This window comes from Terrapene carolina, unplaced genomic scaffold, assembly GCF_002925995.2.
Source record: "Terrapene carolina triunguis isolate 2854851 unplaced genomic scaffold, T_m_triunguis-2.0 Scaffold84, whole genome shotgun sequence".
Taxonomy (NCBI): domain Eukaryota; kingdom Metazoa; phylum Chordata; order Testudines; family Emydidae; genus Terrapene; species Terrapene triunguis.
The window spans coordinates 35,538,440-35,547,287 of NW_020664435.1; positions in this window are offsets into that span (position 1 = coordinate 35,538,440).

Below are 8,848 nucleotides of genomic sequence, written 5' to 3' on the forward strand. Positions count from 1 at the left end.
CTGAGTGTAGCAAAATCCTTTTAATAAAGGAGGGAAACAATGCGGCATTATGTTGGGGAAACACCACAAACAGGATTCATAACACAAACCATGAGCAAAAGACAACCCCACCCAAGTAAGTTTGGCAGTATCCTTTTCCCCTCAGGGTCTTAAGTCCAGCAACTCAAAAATCACCCAAAAGTCCAACAACCCAAAAGTCTCTGTCCCTGGTCAGTGCAGCCCCAGAGTTCAAAAGTTTATCTGCAGAGTTTTACCTCCCAGCCTGGGTGAGTGGCAATGGGGAAGGGGGGCACAGGGGTGTTAAGGGGCACCTTACGTGGTCCAAGGCTGACTGCCCCACCTCTCCGTGGGGTTCTGCTGCAGCCTTCACCGCGAGCCACTCTGCCAGCCGCTCCGCTCCACACAGCCGTCCCATGAGCCGCTCCAGCCATTCCGCAAACTGCTCTGCTCCGCCAGCCGCTCTGCTCCACCAGCCGTCCCGCAAACTGCTCCACTTTGCCAGCCGCTCCACTCCACCAGCCATCCTATGAGCCACTCCAGCCATCCTATGAACTGCTCTGCCAGCCGTTCCACAATATATCTTCAGGCCCCCCCCCCACTACTTAACACAGCACTCAGTGATTTAAGCTCTTTAGTAATTTCAGCTTGTAGTAGGGGCACCTCAGTGCTGGTGCACCATTGGCCCAAAGTGAATTCAGCTTAGAAGCCTATAACTAGACTCCTAATGGAATCAAAATTAGGTCTGATATTCCACAGCAGAGAGAGAGGTGGGGGGGGAGGGAGGGTGCAATTGGTGTTTCAGGCCCTCAAAGGGGGCCCATACCATCAGGTACAAATACTTGTCTTCAGCCTCTCTCAATTCACTGGGTTGTGGAACCCATGTCCCTTGTCTAGTGAGTGCTACTTAGTTGATGGCGAGTCCCTCTGTCATAAAACAGTTCCACTGTACTTGATTCACATACTCAGGGTAACAACACTTTATTCTTCCTGCCCCAATAACGGAGAAACTGGGGATCCCACAGCAGTGACCATTTGGGCTGCTGTGGACTCATGGTAGGCAGGGTGAGTGTGCCTATGCAAACAAGATCAGCCCCTGAAGTTCTTTTCCACAACTCATCACAATTCACTACCAGATGTCAGGGTAGAGTTCATCCTGACTCTGCTTACACTTGTAATGTTCTGAACTTGGTCATTAGAAGATATGTATCCAGATTATGGTTATGAATGTATGCATGTGTAATTGTAACTAGGTTACAACTGCCAAATCACCTTACAACAAGGTGTGAAGTCATCAGTCATGGAAGGGCACCTCCCAGTCTAGTTGTTTACAGAAAACTAGCTGCAAGCATCTAGCATTGTACAACCTGGAGAAAGACAACGGTGGACCATAGTTGTATGCAGTTTTGGTGTAGCCATGTGTAGTGAGCCGGTGTGGCTCCCCGCCGCCCCGGAAGGGGAACAGCCCATCCGGAGGCCGGAGTGGGCGGAGCTAGGGAGCTCTGAGCCTGCCCCTCAGAGGGTCAGGCGGCGACCCAGAAGTATAAAAGCTCGCCCTCACAGCTCAGTCAGGCCCCAGCCGCCGGAAAGACCAGATGTCTCCAGCCTCGCTCGTGGCTGGGAAGACCTCGTGGCCCAAGGCGCCCGCTACCCGGAGGAGCCGCCGGGCCTGCCCTGCGCCCGCTACCCAGAGGAGCCGCCGGGCCTGCCCGGCATCCGCTACCCGGAGGAGCCGCCAGGCCTGACCTGCGCCTGCTATCCGGAGGAGCTGCCGGACTTGCCGAACGATCCCTGGCCTGACGAACCCATGGTCCAGGATCTCCCTGAGGCTGACACCAGCCCAAAGGTAGGCCCCAAGGGGGAGTGTGGAAGTAGCCCGGGGGCAGCCGGCCCCAGTCTGGCTGCAGCACTGCCAGAGCCTATGTCAGTGTGTTGCAGCCAGGATCCCCACTGACTAAGCAGCGGGCCTTCTGCCGCTGCTAGGGCCCCGGGCTGGGATGCAGTGGAGTGGGAGGGCCTGCATCCCCCCTGCCACCCAACCCGTGGGTGGCAGTCTCCCCCTCTCCCAGGCCTTTTGAGGCTTGGGCCTACTATTGTTGCTCAGCCCTGACTGAGGGTCTGAGCTCCTGACTCAGCGTTTGTTGCCCCGCCCTGACCTAGGGCCTGGGCTAAATACTCCTGCTTGCTGCTCAGTCCTGACTGAGGGCCTGAGCCCTGACATAGCATTGGTGCCCGCCCTGAACCAGGGTCGGGCTTACTGTGTCTTCCGGGACCGCAAGGGCTGCCGAGGGAGACCCTGCAGCCGGACAGAGTACCCAAGCACCAGTGGGTAGTGAGCCGGTGTGGCTCCCCGCTGCCCCAGAGAGGGTCTAGCCCCGGCAAACACTTGTACACCATGGTATTCCCAGGATATTAGAGACACAAGGTGGATGAGGTAATATTCTTAATGGACCAACTTTTGTTGGTGAGAGAGACAAGCTTTCGAGCTACACATTGCGCTTCCTCAGGTCTTCCTCTGAAGAAGAGCTCTGTGTAGCTTGAAAGCTTCTCTCTCTCTCTCTCATCAACAGAAGTTGGTCCAATAAAATATATTACCTCAGGCACCTTGCCTCTCTAATGGTGGACCATTACAGTTAATGGAAAGACATTGAAATGGAAAAGAAAACCCCAGTCTTGAAAAACTAAGGAATGAGGGAGTCCCCCCGCCCCCATGCTCTATGTAACCATGAATTACCATAGTTTGAGAGAAAGGAAAATAAACAAAAAAAACACCCCTCTCCCACAAACCATGTTAAAAGGGAAGAGGGTTTGAGGAGAAGGCTATTCAGAAACCGATCACTATCTAGGTGGGGTGCTATCCATGGATCACTGGATCCTCTCTGGGACAGAGGGTGTTCTGGGAAACTGTTCAGAGGGCACGCTAGATAACTTGTATTAGAAAAGGGAATTTAGCTAATATGGAAGTGTAAAGTCTGAGATTGTGTCTCGTTTATTTTTTGTGTAACTTGTATGTGTTTGCTTCCCCTTACTAGTTCATCTTTGAATCTGTGGATTTTTATTAAACTTTGTTTATTTTTACCCCAAGCAGGTCTCTGTTGTGCAAAGTGTGTGGAGTGTATGTGCCAAAGTGAACTGATAACTGGGGGGGAGGTTTCACTCCTTTAGGGGTGATGAACCAGAGAAGAAAAGTCAGTGTGTCTGGTAATTAAGAACATGGGGAGATGGAATTGGGGAGGCTTGGGTGTAGTTGAGGTCACTCTCCAAGGAGTAACTAGGTTGGTGGAAGCCAGGATTGAGACCTTTATGCTTGCAGGCTGGCTATGGATTTTAGGGCTCTGAGCCATAACAGAACTGCCTTCCGCGCTGGGCAGAGAGCGGCAGCTGTGAAGCTTTGAAGGCAGTGCCTCCACCAGCAGCAGCACAGAAGTAAGGGTGGCATTACCATGCCCGCTGCAGAGCTCTACCCCCTACCTTTTTTCCTACCATCATTTTTCCATTCTCCCTCCCCCCACCAGCTTGCGCGGCTGTCTCTCTCACTCCACCCTGGTTATGGCCCTGCCCAAAACTCTCCGAGATAATTTAATGTACTAATGGGGGGGAAAGTGTGTGTTGCAAATCTCAAAATCGATTGAAAATTATGAACTGTGCAACAAAAGCTAATTTAAAACAAAATTGCGGTGAAAGCCTAATATTGCATAATCCGCAATGTTGTGAATGAAGTAGGACCTTAACCATATGTCTTTAGTTTCATGATCACATGCTATTTCTCTAGTAAATTATTATCATGCATCTTCTTCTACAACTATACATTAGAAGTCAGCTGATTTTAAAAGTGAGCAAGTACTTTTCCATGTGCCTTTATGGTAGATTTTTCTAAGGTGCCCTTCACTGTGGTATTTAAACAAAAGTACACCTCCCCCCTTATTTTGCTGACACACACATATGTACTTGGGCATGGGAGTCAGGGATTGTATATGTATGCTGGAGATGGAGCGTGCATAAACCATACAACATGAATGCGTGTGAACGCTTGAAAAACCTGCCTCTAGATGCAGAGCAGATGTGGTACACTTTGAATACCAGTAGCCGGTCTGCTGAAAACTGCTTTCAAAACATAAGCAGAATATGGCAGCGGTGAAGTGGCTAGAGAATTTGTGTGTTTAATCAATATGTTTGCTTTAAAGGAGTTAAAATTGAAAGCCATGTTAACAGCCATGTAGGAATGAAGTAAACCTCATAGGATCACTCCAAATAGCAATTAGACAATCAGAAGCATGATGCCCCTCATCAGAAGCTAAGAAGGAGCTAGTCTATGATAAAGAGAGGAGATAGCATTTCTCCAATGAATGGAGATTAAAAGAAGAGGCTTCTTCACAGAATGCTGTTCTGAGTTTGGAGTGAGGTGTGGGAGGGAGACAACATGCTGGATATTATACATTAAAAATACATTAGCTATTATCTATGGAAGATTCTTGTCATGTTTTATTGTCTCCAATTATTTTTCCTCTTCCCTGGTTAGTTACACCAAACCATGTTTTCCTGTTCCATAAGTAATGCACATTTATAGTGATTTCATAAACATTTGCAAGTGTTTATATATTCAGAGCGGCAAGAGAATGTATTTGCTGGTGTAGCCTGGATATGTAATATATAGAAAACTATCCCATTAAAGTAAATGTCAGTGGCTTCAGTTGTTTTCCATTATTTCCAGAAAGGAGGGAGAGTTGATGTATTTGGGGCAAAAGTATTATTGATTAAGTGAGAGCATATACGTAAACAAAAGGAGAGTTTCATTTAAAAAGGGAATCTAGAAATAAAAATTAAGATATACAGCCTTTGCCCTTCCCCCAGAAGGTTTGTTTCCTGGAAATAAATAAACCACTTAACAAAAGACTCTTGCCTGAGGAGAACAATGGACCAAATCTAAAGAGGTTATTTTCCCCACCTGTTCCGGAGTTAGTGGAGAGCAAAAAAGTCATTACAGCCAAATTTTGTAACACACCGAGTAGTATTTACTTTTCACTCATGTATATACTCCCATTGCAATCAATGAGAACTATGGAGTCAGTGAGATTACTCATATAAGTGCTACTCAGCATTGGATAGAATTGGAGACCTAAACCCTTAAATATTGTCTCTTTTTTTAAGATGCAAGAGTGTATGTTCCCCCTCCCCAAAAATCTCAGCTGGGTTGAGACCAAATACAGAAAATTCCCCCATCAAAAGGAGATTTTGTTTCAGAAGTTACAGTCAAATGAAAACAGAAGTTTTTAATGGTGCTTTGATACTATGATTACAGGTGCCTTAGAAGGAGTCTAGGTTAGATGCATTTGGCCTGATTTTCAAAGGGGCTGAGCACCTGTGGCTCCCATTGACGTCCGTGGGATATGTGGGTGCTCAGCACTTTTGAAAATCAGGCCACTAGAGATTTGACGTAACTGCAATTATAGCATTTGCTCCTTTTGTTACTGCTACTTATAATTAGCTTTGAGCCAGGCAACGTTCCTGATGATGGAAATACTCGTAATGACACAGAGATGAAGTTTAGGAGAACTGAGAAGTTCAAGAATAAACAAAGCCCATTTTTTCTAGGTGATTGTTGCAGACTCATCCCTGGAATTTGCACCGGGCTGATGTTTTTGTAAATAAGCAGCACATTACTGAATTCTCTGAGAAAAAACAAAATGGCTGCATAAAAAAACGTCTGCATTACATATATTCCATTTATTATTTGGGCCATAGTCTTAATTCCAGATGTAATCCTTCACATTTTTCTTTTTACAAGTTTATTTTCCTTGCAAGGAATAAGAACATGGAATAGATTTTTGGTGGGTCTATAGACTAAAGTGAGAAGTACTGAAAGTAAAGAATGAAAAAGGCATCGTACGATATCTGCCGGCCATGATCCACTTCACAGGCTCAAAATCTTAGAGGTGCAAAACACCTATGGTGTCTTTTTTGCTGGTGAAATTTGTCTCCCTCTCTCCCTGCAACAAAATGGGTTTAATGTGGGGAGCAAGTGGGGATGAAAGGGAAATGAAATCTATTCCCAGCTTCTGGGCTAGGCGCAGCATAGTTCAATAGTCTCTCCATGGCCACGGCTTCATTCTCTGGGCCGGAATAAAGGCTGAAAGTCCTGCACACACTTTTTGAGGGAGTTTTCAGCCACTCAATATGCATATTTTGTTATGCACATTATCATGGACTAAGCGATCGTGCCTCTGGGTCTTCCTTAGATACCCATAAACCTCTTCCAGGCTGTGCTACAGTATATGGAGCTAGCATGGAGCCCAGCTGTGTCATGCCCAGAGTCCCTTCTGTATGTCTGCTCTGCAGACACCAGCCGTTACTGGTGCACCACATCTCCTCTGGTTTTATTGCTTTATTACTCCTTCTCTAACTGGGGTAAGTTTCACCCCTGAGTAGAATAGCCCCTGTGAGGAGGCTTCAGAAGAGGTGTTCACATTAGGCTTCATTTCTCTCACACACACAGGTAGTGACTGATAAGAAGACAATAAGTAGAATAAGAGATCTGAGGATCTTGACTCATCAGCTAACTAGAAGACCATTGCTGAAACAGCGGTTCTCAAACTCTGGGTTGTGACCCCAAAGTGGGTCATGATCAAGTTTTAATAGGGTTGCCAGGGCTGGTGTTAGACTTTCTGGAGCCCTCGGATTTCGGCTTCTGTCATCCTCCCCACATCAGGCTTCGGCTTCAAACCTCCCCCCTCCTGGGGCATCAGGGCTTGGGTTTGGGTTTGGGCTTTGGCATCAGCTCTGTGTGGGGTTATGTAATAATTTTTGTTGTCAGAAGGGGATTGAGGTGCAATGAAGTTTGAGAACCAATGAGATAGAGGAATGAGGGTAGTTACCTGACTTGACCAACACTGTCTGGGATTGAAATTTTAAGAAGTGTTGATGTGTACCCAGATTACCATAGCAAGTGAAACTCAGTGCACGTAGCTGCTGGGTATAGTAGTTCACTTTCAAAGGACATTATGAACTATTGAGTCAGTAATTCACATTTAAAAGAACAATCTGCACGTACATATGCTGTAAGCAGCAAGTGTTCCATTTCTCATGTCAGCATGCAGTCTCCACAGCCAGACTTGTTTTCTATTTTGCTTTTGTCTGTTTTATGTGGAGCCTATTATTAAAACCATCTGAAAGCATCACACACATTTTTATGTTTTACTGCCTAAAGTCAGGCCCCCTACATCCATTTTAAGTGCCTAAATAAGTGGCTGATTTTCAGAAGTGCAATGCTCAGCACCTCTGTGAAACAGGGTACTGACTGAAGTGTGCTGTGGAGTGAGGTGCATACTGTATCTTTAGGCAGTGAAGTTTGAAAACTGTAGCCTATGTACAACAGAAACGAAATACTAAAGGAAAACAGCTTTTAAAAGTTAAGATCCTAAATGAATAACAGAATACAATTACATGTTGACTTTACAATATATTAATTGGTAATTGTAGCAGGGTGGCCAGGGGTTACTGTGCAGCCTCCCAGTCCCCTTTTAACTCCCTCTTACAGGCTCCTAATGATGCCCACAGGCTTTCACACGGATAACACCACCCCTGACCAGGGCTGGTTTAATAACAGAAACAGTTCTTAACAATCTTCAAGGTCCCAAAATAAAGTCAATCATCACCCAACAGTCCATACTTAGCTGTGGTGTCTTCTGTCACAGCCAGAGCTCTTTCTCTATCCAGTCTGTTCTCCCAGTTCTTCCTAGCTGGAGCTTAGCCTTCTAGCACTAGCCTCTATTCCCCCACTCTATGCACTGTCTCCTACTCCCTGGGCTCCACTGGCACAACTCCCTTGATCTCAGGGTCTTCATTGAAGGAACCCTTCACAGCCAGTGCAGTCCAGTTCACTCCCAGTCTGCCCTGCTCCTTTGCAGCCTCCTGTTGCTCTTTATAGGGCAGTCACTCTGAGCGCTCTCAGGTGTGTCTCAGTTTGAAATCAGGGTTGGGTACCTCCAGCCCTTCAGGGGAAAGCCACTCTGTTAGAGTAATCTTTAGATAAAATAGTTGAAACTCAGTTCTACCTTTATTAATGGCAAGCTATCTGGTAGGTTATGACTAATGGGAAGTTTTTGTCACGGATATTTTTAGTGAAAGTCATGGACAGGTCACCGGCAATAATGAAAAATTCACAGACGCTCATGACCTGTCCTTGACTTTTACTAAAAATATCCATGACAAAATGGGTAGCCTGAGTAGCTAGCTGGGGGAGGGGCTGGGAGCAACAGGGTCTCCCTCCGCTGGCAGCTCCAAGCTGCAGGGGTCTCTTTTGTTACCGGCGGTGGATGAAAGCAGGGGGCATCCCTCCTGGCGCCGAGTCCTGCCTGGCGCCCGTGGTGGCTGGGAGCGGCAGTTCCCCCTGCTGCCCATGGTGGCTGGGAGTGGCGGGGATTCCCCCGGAGGCTGGGTCCCCCTCTGGCACCCATGCGGGCGGGGAGCTGCGGGGCCCCCTTGCCTCCCGCGGCAGCTGGGAGCAGCGGATCTCCCCTGCACCCCATGGTGGCTAGGAGCGGTGGTGGGGAGCTGCGGGGCTCCCCCCGCCACCCACGGTGGCCCAGAACTGAAGAGGTACCCCACGGCTCCCTGCCTCCGCAGGTGACAGAGGACCCTGCAGCTCCTAGCTGGCTGAAGTCACAGAGGTCTTTGGAAGTCACAGATTCCGTGATTTCCATGACCTCTATGACTAAATCGCAGCCTTAGCTATGACCACTGCTTATCATGCTGTTCAGAATAATTGCATTATTTCCGTGTGCTTCCCCTGCCTGTTTGTTGTACTCAGCTGTTGTCTCTCATCTTATACTTCATAGAATCATAGAATCATAGA